Source organism: Mchenga conophoros, linkage group LG4, assembly GCF_057382185.1.
Source record: "Mchenga conophoros isolate Kocher_MC1m ecotype Shallow Benthic linkage group LG4, M_conophoros_male_GT1.1, whole genome shotgun sequence".
In the NCBI taxonomy this organism is placed as follows: domain Eukaryota; kingdom Metazoa; phylum Chordata; class Actinopteri; order Cichliformes; family Cichlidae; genus Mchenga; species Mchenga conophoros.
In genome coordinates, this window is record NC_140529.1 from 2944108 (window position 1) to 2959782 (window position 15675).

The following is a 15675-nucleotide window of genomic DNA, read 5'->3' on the forward strand; positions in this document are numbered from 1 at the left end:
CATATTAGTTAAAAATAAATCAATAAGTGATGACTTTTCTGGGCATTTAAGATTTGGACGAGATGTGCTGTAAATTAGTTGTGTGAGATTATATGAATCACACATGGATTTAAAACTGTCTGAGGCAGAGGACAACCAGTCCCAGTTGAAATCTCCGGCCAGCACAATTCCATTAAAATCTAAAGTAGATAGTTTTTCACTAAGTGAAACTAAAGCCTCACTACTAGCAGAGGGGGGTCTATAACAGCCCACAATGGTAATAAAATAGCCCTTGAAAAGTTGGAGCTTGAGGGCAAGAAGTTCAAACTGTTTACGAACAGGTACCGATGAATCGACAGTAACATGGAATTTGCTTTTTACATAAATTGCAACACCGCCACCCTTTCTGGGGCAGTCGCAACGGAAAAGATTATAGCCCATTATTGCAATGTCTTTGTCAATAATTGATTTAGTAAGCCAGGTTTCTGATAATATAAGAATATCAGTATCTAACTTTCATCCAAATTTTCACAAAATCAAGTTTGGGAAGAAGACTTCTGACATTTAAATGAGTGATACCAAGACCTGTTCGAGTTTTAAAATCACAAGGAGTACTTAAGAATTTGCAATCTGGACCAGGATTAGGTTGCACATTTCCAGATAAAAGAAGCAGAAGAACAACAAAACATTTTCTTTTCACAGATTTTTTTTGTAGGATTACAGACTGATTTCTCTTAGTTCCCAATCTCTTTGGGGGGGGGGGGGAATGGGAAATAAACCAGTAATATGGAATGAATAAATCAGTTAAATCAGTTGAAATGAGATCTCTACTGGTAATCACGTTTGAGAAGTTTCTAAAAGATGTAAAATCCCACCTTGTTCCCTTTGAGAGGAGTAAGAAGTATGGTGTCTCTTGCTCCACAGACTGTTCCTGCACCTCATGTAGACAAAAAGTGGTCTTCATTACATGGTGGTTCTGGGAATACAGGGAGTGCAGAGTTATTAGGCAAATAAGTATTTTGTCCACATCATCCTCTTCATGCATGTTGTCCTACTCCAAGCTGTATAGGCTCGAAAGCCTACTACCAATTAAGCATATTAGGTGATGTGCATCTCTGTAATGAGAAGGGGTGTGGTCTAATGACATCAACACCCTATATCAGGTGTGCATAATTATTAGGCAACGTCCTTTCCTTTGGCAAAATGGGTCAAAAGAAGGACTTGACAGGCTCAGAAAAGTCAAAAATAGTGAGATATCTTGCAGAGGGATGCAACAGTCTCAAAATTGCAAAGCTTCTGAAGCGTGATCATCGAACAATCAAGCGTTTCATTCAAAATAGTCAACAGGGTCGCAAGAAGCGTGTGGAAAAAGCAAGGCGCCAAATAACTGCCCATGAACTGAGAAAAGTCAAGCGTGCAGCTGCCAAGATGCCACTTGCCACCAGTTTGGCCATATTTCAGAGCTGCAACATCACTGGAGTGCCCAAAAGCACAAGGTGTGCAATACTCAGAGTCATGGCCAAGGTAAGAAAGGCTGAAAGATGACCACCACTGAACAAGACACACAAGCTGAAACGTCAAGACTGGGCCAAGAAATATCTCAAGACTGGTTTTTCTAAGGTTTTATGGACTGATGAAATGAGAGTGAGTCTTGATGGGCCAGATGGATGGGCCCGTGGCTGGATTGGTAAAGGGCAGAGAGCTCCAGTCCCACTCAGACGCCAGCAAGGTGGAGGTGGAGTACTGGTTTGGGCTGGTATCATCAAAGATGAGCTTGTGGGGCCTTTTCGGGTTGAGGATGGAGTCAAGCTCAACTCCCAGTCCTACTGCCAGTTTCTGGAAGACACCTTCTTCAAGCAGTGGTACAGGAAGAAGTCTGCATCCTTCAAGAAAAACATGATTTCCATGCAGGACAATGCTCCATCACACGCGTCCAAGTACTCCACAGCGTGGCTGGCAAGAAAGGGTATAAAAGAAGAAAAACTAATGACATGGCCTCCTTGTTCACCTGATCTGAACCCCATTGAGAACCTGTGGTCCATCATCAAATGTGAGATTTATAAGGAGGGAAAACAGTACACCTCTCTGAACAGTGTCTGGGAGGCTGTGGTTGCTGCTGCACGCAATGTTGATGGTGAACAGATCAAAACACTGACAGGATCCATGGATGGCAGGCTTTTGAGTGTCCTTGCAAAGAAAGGTGGCTATATTGGTCGCTGATTTGTTTTTGTTTGTTTTTGAATGTCAGAAATGTATTTTTTTTTTTTTTTTTTTTTTTTGTCCCGTTTGGATCTATAGCCGTCAGAATTGTCGTCTTAAGGCCAAGAAAGATGCCAAGCGGATTTATTTTACCAAGTGGATCATCATGGCCTTGCCATATTGGTCCATTTGTTTGACCTTTATTATAATTATGAATTTATTTTATTTTCAGTTGCTACAAACGGGACAGACATGACTGGGGGATAGGACAGGGAGAAAGAATGAAAGAAAGAGAGGGAGAGAAAGAAAACCAAAGGGGAGAAGAGACGGTGAGAAGGGGGGAAGAAAGAAAAGAAAAAAAAAACAAACAAACAAAAAAAAAAACACCTGGATCACCTGTATGGAGAAAAAAAAAACAGAGGAGACAGCAAACAACAAAGAGCAACATAATAAAAAAAAAAAAAAGCACCATCACAATAAACTAGCTAGCAGTAGATAACAGTAGATACTAAATAATAACCGATATTGTGCAGCACGCAAGATAGACAGCGCACAATGTGCTTTGAGGCAGCAGCCAAGAAAGCTGTAGTCCGCGTCTGTGAATACCCGTGTGTACACCTGTGAGCATACCTGTGTGGATCAGCATGCTTGTATTCCAAAGGTTTCTCCATGTAATGATCTGCTAGGGAGTGTGGGGGGGCTAAAACTAAAAACAAACTAAAAACTACTTCCAAAAACATTCAGCTTTGATATTAATGAGTTTTTTGGGTTCATTGAGAACATGGTTGTTGTTCAATAATAAAATTATTTCTCAAAAACTTGCCTAATAATTCTGCACTCCCTGTATGATTTAATTATGTTCATTTCAGAAACATGTTTTCTTCAAACTCCTGTAAATGTAACAGGCATCCAGTTTCTCTTTTTTGAGTGAGTGATTAAGAACAAACAGATGTTTCTATATGGAAACACTCTGATTGTTCTTCAGTCCATCGTCTGATTAACCTGACGTTCATATTTCTGAGTGGAACTAAATGATTCCTCCATCATTTCTGTTCTCTCTGTATTCAAGTGCACCATTTGGACTTCTGTTGTTTCTGTTTGATAACTTTAAATATTAAAAAACAAACCCAGTCTTCCACGTGTCACTTTACACCTGATCCCAGTGATATTTCATTCATTTCTGATAAAGTCCAATGGTGTTCATTTATCTGTGCTTAGAGAATTAAAGGCAAACAGTGTTCTGTAAACTTCATTTATAACTTTAATTCTGTGCCAGTAGCTCCTTAATATGACTTTAGTTTGATCAACCTGCAGCAGGTTTCTGCTCAGACTCTGCCACACACACATGTTCTGACCCTGCTGATTCCTGCAGGTCATTTAAAGGAGAGCAGCCTGTGAGTTTAAAGAAAAAAGAACATTTCGGGTCAGATTTACTAACGTCTGCAGCAGCACAAAGACTTCTTTAGATGGTAAAAAGCTGACGGATTTACTGACGAGGCTCAGAGTCAGTTTGGGACTGAAAGCTGTGGACACGAGGATTTTTGTGTCCTTATGTGTTTGTAAGAGTTTCACTTTCAGGAGGAGAAGATTTAAACGAGTCACACAAATGTGAACTACAATGTCTGTGACACACAATTTATGCAAACTGCATGAAATCTGACCTGAAGAAATCCAGTCTTCTGCCTGTTGTGGTTGTTACTAGGGATGGGTATCGAAAACCGGTTCTTGTTGAGAACCGGTTCCCACTGTTTCAATTCCTTGGAATTGTTTGCCATTTTTGCAAACGATTCTCTTATCGATTCCAGTCGCCCCGAATGACGTCACCACGTTGCGGAGCGTCATTTACCTGGCAGGAAACACGGCGGCTCAAAAGTTTGGTTATACTTTACGAGAACGGATGACAACAGGGCAACTTGCAATACTTGCAAAGTAGATATTTCATTTACGGGAGGAAACACTACGAATATGCAAAAGCATTTGCTCACAAAAGACACGATGACCTTAAATGAATGTCGTGTTTTTAATTCCGCTCCGGACTCGTGAATCTCAACCCAGCAGCAGCGGTAACGTTTGCACGTCCTCGCCCGTTAATGCGGCAGGTAAATAATCAACTAACAGTGCATATTATGTTAGTGCGATCTGCCTTATTACAAACCTGCCATTACTGTGCATTTAGTGACCATGATGAGACAGACAGACAGAGTCTGGCTCAGATGCTGGCAGTTCTTGCTGCAGTCTAGCGGTAGCGTCTCCTTTCAGGCAGGATAGACGAATGTCACCGAGCAGTGACTCAGTTTGTGGTCAAAGGCTTGAACCCATTTGCCACAGCAGATGATTTTCAGTAAGTGAATGTGTTTAATTGTAGGCGGGGACATTACTGGATATTCTTGTGTAATTGCTACAGAATCATTTATGTTATACTTTGTTATTGCTACAGAAGAATATTTATTTTATTATTTTACATTTACAATTTTTTTTCCTGGGGATCCTGTGACACCCCATTGAAGAGCCGTAGGCTGTGGATCTCTTAAGATCTCACTGTTGGGTTTGTAAGGCCATGTTACTCCTAGATTTCAATCTTGTTCAAAGAGAAGATAAAAAACAAAGCTCTAAGCTAATCGACCTTAGTGTTCTCCTTTTTAAAAATAAGAATCGATAAAGAATCGAATCGTTAAACAGAATCGAAAATGGAATCGGAATCGTGAAAATCTTATCAATACCCATCCCTAGTTGTTACAGCTGCTCGTAGGAGAGTTTGTTTGTAGGAGGTGGAGATGTTCTCAGATCAAGTGCGTAATCGTCTCTTTGTGTAGACGCTAAAAGCTGTGAGCCAAAACTCTCTGCTCTGAAACTCTTCACTCAGTCCTCACGCTGAGAGTTTAGAGGCTGAACTTCTTGTTCCTCCATAACACTGTTTTCATGAAACAGCAGAAATGAGCTTCTGTTTCTCAGCAGTGCGCACACAGAGAACCGATCCTCTCTGCTCAGTCTGAACAAATCAAAGTGAAACGTCAGTGAAAACACAGCTGCTGATCAAACTGTGTCAGATTAATGCCTCAATGTTTCACTGTGAGGTTAAAAAATACATAAAAATGATTTAAAGAAGTAGGAGGCAGATTTTCACAATAAGAGCACTTTGTTTTTAATTCAGTTAATGTCAAACTGTCATCAACACCTCTGTGTTGTCTCCGTCTCTGAGCAGATTCAGGCATTACTCAAATAATAAAGGCTTTCTTTCACTATTATACTTTTCATTAGTCTCCAGGTTGATGATTATAAACAGAATTATTAAAGTTTTTATCATTTCAGGCTGAAAATCAACATGAATTTGGTTCTAATCAAAGAAGCTCCTTTAATGTGTGTCATTAAAATCCTCACACAGGCTTAAAAAGGCGACATTAACATTAAACTAAATGAAAGAAGCTTCAGCTGAGAGCTTCATGCAGTCATCATCAGCAGCTCATAGCAGTCACAGCTCTTTATTACGCAGCTTTGCAGGAATTAAAGTGGCTGAAGTGTCAGAGTTTGTGTGAGAAGCTGCTTCATGGACAGCTGTACACACGTCTTTATTATTTCTTCATAAATCAAACACACAGGTTTGTCTGTAGATGATTTAAAGTGTGTCGTTGTGCAGTTAAAGCTGTTGGTGTGACGCCCTGACCTCCTGGGAATGAAACAGCCAATCAGATCCATCAGAGAGAGAGCAGGAAGTGTTGTGTGTTTGTGACAGAACAAGGAAACAGTGATGATGATGAACATAAAGGTCCTCTGATGACGTGCTTGTGTTTCCTGTTACAGTAACGCTTGTTCATCTGTTGCTCTCCTACACTTTCCTATTGTTGAGATTATTCTGTTATCATATGTTACCTTATATATGTAATCAAAGTAGTTGAATTATGATACTGCTGTAGATCATATTATACCCTTTAATATAGAGTGTGTGATCAGTATGTAGTTTAGTCCTCATTATACTTTTGAGTTAAAAGAACATAATCATTTTGTAGTTCATTAGATAAGTGTGCATCACTCTGTATCCTTGATCGGCTGTGAATGTCTTATACTGTTTTCTTGACATGCTTTACTGCTGAATCATCAAGAGAAGGTTGTAAGCAGGAGACTTGGTGTCTAGGGAGATAGACAACATTCCACACCCCCACCTTTGCAGGGAGCAGAGAAGACAGGGAGCCGAGGTCATAATTTAGGCGCCGTAAGAGAGAAAGAATGTGAATGTTTAGGCTTTTACGACTAGGTGGGGGCCACTAGAGAGTATAAAAAGCTGAGTAACCCGTCACCATTTTGAGACATGCTGCTGACCCTCTGCAGGCATCTCTCCCGTCCGGACGTTGTAATGCTCTTATGTGTTGAATTGTATGGAAATAACTGATTGTTGATTGAGCATTTATACACCGAGTATTGTCCTTCCTTCAGCCCAAAGATTCAAAGAATTGGGATTTTTAACACTATAAATAAAGGAGAAAAAGTCCGTTTAGTTTCATTTCCTAGAGCTCAGAGTTACACTTCACATTCCTGCTGTCACATCAGAATCAGATCAGAATCAGAAACTTTATTGTCATTGTCATGAGAACAACGAAATTAAGAATGGTCCCCGATCATTGCATCATCCCTAGCAATATCAAAATATAAATAAAACAATAAAATTCAATAAATAAAATAGATAGAATACTTAAAATACTAATAAGATATAACAGTAAAACATTCACATACATTCCCACACACATGCTTCAGACCGTGCATAGATTAACACAAGAGTGGCGTGATGGACATTTTTTTGTAGTATTCAGATGTGTTATTGCAGTTGGATAACAGCTGTGTTTGAGTCTATTAGTCCTTGCTCTGATTGCCCTGTACCGTCTGCCTGAGGGCAACAGTTCGAACAGGGAGTGGCCAGGATGTGAGGTGTCTTTTATGATGTTTTGGGCCTTTTTAAAACAGTGGGCGTTGTGTAGAACTTCCAGTGTGGGGAGAGGGCAGCCAGTGATCTTTTGGGCGGTGTTAATGATCCCTTGGAGTGCTTTCCTCTGAGCCCCTGTGCAGCTAGTGTACCAGATGCATATGCAGTAAGTTAGAACACTCTCAATGGTGGCTCTGTAGAAGGACACCAGCAGTCTCTGTGTGATGTTATTCCTCCTGAGAATTCTCAGGAAGTACAGTCTCTGTTGGGCCTTTTTCAGCAGCTCGGAGGTGTTCACACTCCAGGAAAGGTTCTCCTCTATATTGACTCCCAGGAAGCGGAAGCTTGCCACCCTTTCTACACAGTCCCCATTTATGAATAGTGGTTGGATCTCTGCCTTTTTCCTTCTGAAGTCTATTATGAGTTCTTTGGTTTTTGAAGTGTTGAGGAGGAGGTTATTGGCCTTACACCATGACGTCAGCTGCTCCACCTCGTCTCTGTACGTAGACTCGTCTCCCTTGGAAATGAGCCCCACCACTGTGGTGTCATCTGCAAATTTCACAAAGATGTTGCTGTGGTGGCGAGGAGTGCAGTCGTGTGTGTAGAGAGAGTAGAGCAGTGGACTGAGCACACAGCCCTGGGGTGAGCCAGTGCTGAGACTCAGGGCTGAGGATGTGTGATGGCCAACTCTGACTCTCTGTCTACGGCCCGAGAGGAAGCTGTTGATCCACATGCAGGTGCTGTATGGAAGCCCCAGGTCTTGTAGCTTGGCCACCAGTTTGTGTGGAAGGATGGTGTTAAAAGCTGAGCAGTAATCCACGAAGAGCATCCGCACATAGCTACCATGCTCTTCCAGGTGAGTTAATGCAGCATGGAGTGCTGTGGCTACAGCGTCTTCCGTGGATCGGTTTGCTCTGTAGGCAAACTGGTGTGGATCCAGGCTGCGGGGCAGGGCTGCTGTGATGTGTCTGCGGACCAGCTTCTCAAAGCATTTCATTACCACTGGGGTGAGTGCCACCGGTCTGTAGTCATTCAGGCCGGTGATGTGGGGCTTCTTAGGCAAGGGGACTATGGTGGAGGACTTCAGGCAGAGTGGGACAGTCGCCTGTGCGAGGGATTTGTTGAAAATCCTGGTGAAGATCCCAGCCAGCTGTCCTGCACAATCCCTCAATATTCGACCTGGCACACCATCAGGACCCGCCGCCTTCCTCGGGTTAACAGCCTGCAGCATGCGCCTCACCTCGTGCTCTTCCAGGGTGAGGGTGGTGCTGCTATGGGTGGCGTGTTGCTGCTGTGGCTCCAATACCTCCGGTACCCTGGTCTCAAAGCGGGCGAAGAAGATATTCAGCTCCTCTGCCAGCTCCAGGTCACCGTCCGCAGCTCCGAGATTGATCTTATAGTTGGTTAGGTGCTGGATGCCTTGCCACACCTGCCGGCTGGTATTACTCTTCAAATGGTCCTCGATCCTCCTCCTATAGTCCCCCTTTGCCTCTCTGATGCCTTTCTTCAGGTTGGATCGGGCTGTGGTGTAGTAATCCCTGTTGCCAGACCTGAACGCAATGTTCCTCTCCTTCAGCAGCTGCCCAAACTAAAGCTTCACTTTGGTCCAACATCTACATGTTAACATGAAACACAGACAGACTCAGAACATCTGGAACATCTGCACTTTGACCCAAACTGTTATAGCAGGATATTTTCTACATATTTCTTATGTTGGACCTGTTTGAACTGTAAATGACCTGTAATCATCTGTAAATGGTGTGAGACACACTGAGGCCACCTACAGGGCAGCTGGGGAACAGCAGGGATCTGAAATCATATGAGACGTTAGTGAGTGAGAAGAACAAACGGACTTAAGATGGCTCGAAGTGATCAAAGTTGATCTAAAACAGAAGATAAATCCACTGATTCTTTGTAAAGTTCATCTGCTGCTCACATGAATCCTGTGATGAAAGATTTATTTCACTGAATGTTTCTTCAAAGCTCATTTCAACCTGTTGAAGTCATGAATGAAAGTGCAGACTGAGAGTGGATCACATGATGTTTGAGGTGTGTCATGTGACATGTTCAGTATTGTCACACATGTCTAGATTGTCCCTGATATCATAACTGCTCAAACACTGATGATTATATTTGAAGAATTATTCCTGATGGCAGCAAAGTTTGAATGGAGCTCTCTGTCTGTGCTGATGTGTCGCCCTCTGGAGGTCAAAGCACAAACCTACAGGGCAGCTGGGGAACAGCAGGGATCTGAAATCATACGAGATGTTAGTGAGAAGTTAGAACAAACGGACTTAAGATGGCTCGAAGTGATCAAAGTTGATCTAAAACAGAAGATAAATCCAAAGCAGCATCAGATGAATGTTACCATTTCCAGTTACGGTGCCCTTCATCTAATATGGAAATGTGTTGTTTTTTTTTGCCGTGTTGTTGTTCTTCCTATTGTGTTTAGGCCAGAGATGCTCTTCAATCAGCTGACAGACATGACCACATTACAAGAACATGGTGTGAGTCCGATTTGATATTCCAGTCAACGCTGAGAGACCTTAACCAGGAAGTCAGAGGTCAGCTGATGCTGCGAGCAGGAAGTGAACCAAGGGAAAGGTCCACTCTACTCAATCTCAAAGAAAATATGCTGGTATTTGTTGATGTTGATGGTACAATAAAAATATATAATATAATAAATAATAAAATATCATGTGATGATGAGATGTGTTGTTGGTGTTTGTATTTTCTGTAAATGTCTTTTTAATGTAAATGCTTTGTTCCAGACGGACAGGGAATCAGTTGCTGTACGATGACATCATCTTGATGTTGACGAGGAGGGCGAGAAAAACTAGTTTTGTCCTGCAGATGGCGATCTTGCACCGTGTTCAGAGAGCCGACACTTTGATGGTGCTGCTCTACTCAGCTTACTTTAGCCTGGGTTGGACTCTATATGAGCAGCTTCCACTCTGGTTTCACTCTTAAACACACTTGTTTGATTTCACTTGTAAAAGTTGAAGAATAAATATTTTATTACAAAATTATTTGTTGATGCATTTTTTTAGGGTCAAATATCTTGTTTGATTTGAGGAATGAACTGTTAGGGTGGAAAAAGTGAATCAGGTTAAAATAGTGGTGCTTTATATCAGTGAAGATGTATAATGTAATTTAAAATGTTGATGATGGGTTGTAGTGGGCTTGTACTTACAAAACTGCCTCATTTTATTGGAACGATCCACAGTTGCATCCATTCACGGATGACATCTGACATCATTTGACATCTGGTCTGAACACGTTTGTACACAAGATGCCTCAGTTCTGGATGTTCCCACAGACTCCTCTGTGCACCTAAAGAAAAGGTCAAGGGTCAGCAGCACATGTAGTTGGGACAATTCTTCAGTCGCACAAACTACACAATGATTTTCCTCCAATGACGACTTTTCACTTGCAGAAATGGTCCTGTGTGATTTCCAGGCTGTGATATAAAAACTAGTTCCTAATGGCAGCGACTCACTCAGTAAACATGTGTTTCCTTCACCAACCTCACACACAGATCCAATAAGATCAGGAAGTGGGCAGTATAGTACAATATGTGTTATTCTGTGCTGCACTGCCCAAACTAAAGATCTGCTGAAGTGTTGGAAATGATCCAGATGTTTATTTTGGACGATACAGCAGAAGATCAGACATGAAAGTGGAGATAACACAGAAGACCTGCAGCAAAGGTCAGAGGTCAGACTGGGCCCTGGATTCAACAATGAGCCAATGATCATCAAGCAGTGACTAAAGCAGAGCCCTGACGTTCTGACATTCATCACACAGTCAGAACAAATGTCTGCTGATGACTTCATCTCATGAAACGACTGATAGATGTCAGTTCATTGATCAGCTGAGCTGCTGATCTTCATCGTCACAGAAACATTCAGCTTGTTTCAATCAGTAAATAACTCCCACTACTCCCAGTTTGAACTGTTCCCACTCAAAATGCTGTGAGAACAATGATCATTGTAGGACTTCACAAACATCACGTGTTGTTTTCCACATGTAAGATCAGCAAACACACAGAAACTTCCTGTTGCCACACACGGCCTCTAAAATCTCTTCCACGCTTTCTGTCTGAAGTCCACTCTCTGTGTCGGATCCACAGGAAACAACAAGGTCTTCAATGTGTCTCCTTCCAAAAAGTCCAACCAATGAACAAATGTGTGTATTTGTGGAGGCCGAACAAAAGCATGACACATTTCTCTGTTTCTATAAACTGGAGTCAAACACAAACATGAAGAGTTTCACTGACAGACTCCAAAATGCCCCCACAGTGGATCAAAGGGAAATCCTACAGTGTGGCCAGAGACTCTTAATGGCTCCAACATCAACACATCCACAATGTTGGATCCAGTTCTGCCTCACAGAGTTACTAAGACACACCCTCTGCCAGCATCACAACAGCTCCACCTGCTTCACCTGCCTCCTCAGCATCTGTACACCTGAAGAGAAAAGAAAGGCTCCAACAGCTCAAATCTACAAAGGATTCATGAAGTTTCATCCAACAATAACATGTTTGCCTTCCACAGTGTGCTGTTAGACACCACTGTACCTCTGCCATTTCAAAAAGAGCAGCTTGGGAACATTTTGGCTCCAAACACTTTGTGTTTAAGTTCTTTGTTTTCTTTGTGAAGCCGACAACATCTGGAGCTTTGTGACTCATAGAAACATCATTTTGTTCTTTAGATGACAGCAGATTGGGACTGAATAATCAATCACTATCAAACCAATAAAGACAAACATGCTGATTTTACAGGAACTTTGTTGGAGAAGCTGCAAAGACATGAAACTGGTGGAGATCCCAAACCAGTTGATAGTGCTGGTTATTCCAAATAAAGCTGTTTCCCTTTGAGATGAAATGACTTTGTGTCCTGATATATAATAAAGATGTTGTTGTTTTTGAGCCCCTGTATTAAAAGTAGTTTGAAGTCAGCTTGAGTTTGATGTCTTTATGTCAAAGCTGCTCATGATGTTGAGCTGCTGATGGAATAAAAACAATATAAAAGCATGTAGTCCAGACTTAAATGTAGCCTGTTGTTAGCTGAGGTCCACACACAGTGTTTGACAGTGTAAAGTGTGTGAAAGGGCTGCTGGTGGAGCTCACTAGGATGAGCAGGTGACCACGAGGTGGAGAGCAGCTGGCCTGGCTTTGACCCGGGCCACGCCCCCTTTCTCTCTGCTTTGCTGTCACTTATCTTCACTGCTCTGTCCAATAAAGCTGAAAAAGGCCCCGAATCAAAGAAATCTGCTGCAGCCTCTGAAACGTCTTCTGTTTCCTTCCCGACGGCTTTTTCACCGTCAGCCCATCAGACAGTCCAGCAGCATTTATGATGATGTCATGATGTTGAAGAGGCTGCTACGGTGGCCTCCCATGACCCCCAGCCTCATCACAGCTGAGATGCAGACATTTGAAAACATTCAGCAGACAACTGAATAACAGTCCAACACAACAGTCTGTGTGCAGACACACACTGACCTTTCATAGAGTCAAACACAGCTGGTTGAGTCATTTCTCTGTGAGTCTAAAGTGAATCTAGTATTTGAAAGTCCACTTCCTGTATTTGTTGTTGAAGACTTCTTCAGCTTCTTCTCAAGGACATCAGCTGCTTGTTTGGCAGCAGAGGCAGTTAAGAAGCTTCCTGAAAAACACTGAACAGTGAGTTCACTGTGGCATATGACAGATTCAGCTCTCTGTGTGCAAATGTGTCTGTGTCGACCTTTCAAATGCTGTTGAATCCAAAACATCAGCGGCTCCTCGGCTGCTCACTTCATGCACTTCTGTCTGTGTGACAGTCCAATGACATCACAGCTGTTTCCAGCCCCAGTGTCTCAGGACTGGACACCTTTAAACATGTCGAGGATCAAACAGCGTCCAGCTAAACACACATGAAACTATCAGAGCTGACAATCATTCCAATAACATCTAATGGTTCATGTATGTAGACACAGGACTACAAGGAAATGGCTCTCAGCATCTGGCTGTGGGAACACATGAGTCCCTGTTTGTGTTCAGATTGTGTGCATGTTTTAGACGTGTGTCACATGTAGAAACACAACAATCCCACAATGACACACAGATGTGTTTGACACAGCTGTGCAGCTGTAAGTTGTTTCTAATGATTCATTGAAGCTCTTCTAACATTCTGGAGACGATCAGTACATGAATCTGTTCAACACGACAACAATTTGACTTCAGTGTGAACGTTTGCATTAAATAACCTTCTTCATCCAGCTGACAGCATCTTCATCCTATGATGTGAACAGTTCCTCCTGTTGATGACAAACCTCTGACAGGATCTGCTTGAGGAGCTTTTTCATGTGCAGCTCTCTGAGCTCAGGGCTGAGCTGCTGTTTCATCTTTAAGAGCTGCTGCCTCCTCGCCGGACTTGTTCTCCTCTTCTTCTCCTGATGACACCATTTCTGCTTCATATTAAATTCAATAAAGATGCTGACATGTATCTGTAGCAACAACATCATTGAATCTGTAACAACTGGAGCCAAACCAGTGGCTCTGCTGGGATCACTGGTGAGCCAACACTTCCTTGTTGATGCAGATTTCAGGGCTTCCTTTTGCTCCTCCGTTATAACTGTTCTCTCTTCTCAACACATGATGACACAAAGGAATCAGCAGTGACAAAGATGATGCTGAAGAGAAGCACACACTTCACACATATAACAGAGCAGTGCAGTTACACACACCTCTGCTCGACATCAGGCCTCAAACAAAGACACAAAACACTAACTTGACTCTAAACAGAAGAAACGAGCAGCTGTTTCTGTTCTGTGCTTATTTATATTTGACACACATGCTTCTCTTTGTGCAAACACACATCGCACTATAAGGGTAACCTCGCACACAATGATTGGACAGCACAGTGATGATGCTGGGAGATCCTATACGCAGCAACACAGAAACACTGAGAACTTTAAACAATGATGGAAAGTGTTATAAATGACTTGTTGGCCTCTGATCTGTCACAAACAGCTGAAACGTGTCTCTCATGAGTCACATGAAGGTTTTTGACAGAAAGGACAAAAAGTAGCTGCAGTCAGTTTGTGTCATTTTTATATTTATTCATCTGGGAGAAAAATCTGAGGGACATTAAAATGTGTTTTCAACAGAGACAAGAACATGAATATAACAGAACAGGTAAATGAACATGTTTCAAGTAAACAGCTGGACTGATCAGGTCCAAACACAGAGTGATAAACTTGTCAAACAGCTGTCATATCTTTATATAGAAGCTCTTTATAAATGCTGCTCACTGCAGTCTGTTTACTAATAATGTCAAAGTGTTAGAAACACAGAAACATCAGAATGGTCTTTGTTCACAGAAACCTGTCTGGGATCCTTTGTTGTTCTTTTGATGCAGAGTTACATTATAAATATAAAGAGTTATTTCAGAGTCTCATCAGTTTTCCTGCATGTCTTTATTTAACACATCAGCAGGGCTGAAGCTCTCATGTTAAACACACACTGATCTATGGACACGTTCATGTGTTTCTAACAGAACCAGGCTGTTATCAGCCTGCACTAACATTATGTCACACACACTGAATGTAACAGTGACAGTTTACATCATCACACAATCAGCTGTGATTGTTTCACTGTCATCAAACGAGTCAACAGGAAGTAGAATCAATAGAAACCAATCATTTCCTGACAGCATGTCTGATGGAAATAAGTGCAGATTATGTATGAAGTCTAACTGCACACAGTAACTGTGTTACAATAAGGACTTAACAGCGCCCTCTGCTGGAGTGTTTCAGTACTGCGTTAACTACAATACACCACCTCCTCCTCACACCACCTGCTACAGCTCTACTCTTCTATGACTACAGTCATCCACAGCACTGATGTGAGGTCACATGGTTCATATGTAAGGAGCACAGCTGACCTCAGGTCAGTTTAATGACTGTGAGCAGCAGCTGTGTTATTGTCACTGTGACAGGGAGACACTCTCAGACACAGCGCTCATGTCAGCTTGTTCTCATGCAGGAGGATCAGGAGCTCCATGTTTGTCTTTCTGTTTGAATCATGATGTGTTTGTGCCATCAGAGTCTGTCATGAGTACTCAGGGTTTCACAGCAGCTCTTCTGGATGCTGACGAGGACTCCAACCTCATGTTTCACCTCTCTGAGCTTCTGATGTCTGTGAACACTCGTGTTTCTTCTCTGGGCTCATCTGGACAAAAACACCTTTCTGTGTTTGGCTGCAGCCTCATTCTGACTGACAGGAAGTGTGTTATCCATGAGCTGCACTTCTGTGAGGAAGTTTCCTGCTGTGTTTCCTGTCTGTGGACAAACACGAGTGTTCCAGCTGAGGACTTGGTTCCTTCCACCTGTCCATACAGGACATCACGCTGTCTGCAGCTCTGTAAATGCAGCTCCAGGTCCTTCCACGTGCTGCTCTGTATTTGTGCAGTTTGTAGTGTGTCCTGGGAAACGTAGCACACATGGTGTTCTTCTGCTGTTTCCTCCTTTCACTGAGTGTGAAACACTGACGCTGTGCTGTTGTTCACAGAGGGGAGCTGATTCTAGCTGCAGCTGGACTCTGT

At 42.4% G+C, this 15675-nt stretch overlaps 1 protein-coding gene across 1 annotated transcript in view; it reads right to left on the reverse strand.

The window, feature by feature from the left end:
* Positions 1-15675, reverse strand: part of LOC146575276 (protein NLRC3-like) — a 227691-nt gene that overhangs the window by 43916 nt on the left and 168100 nt on the right. The window lies entirely within an intron of this gene.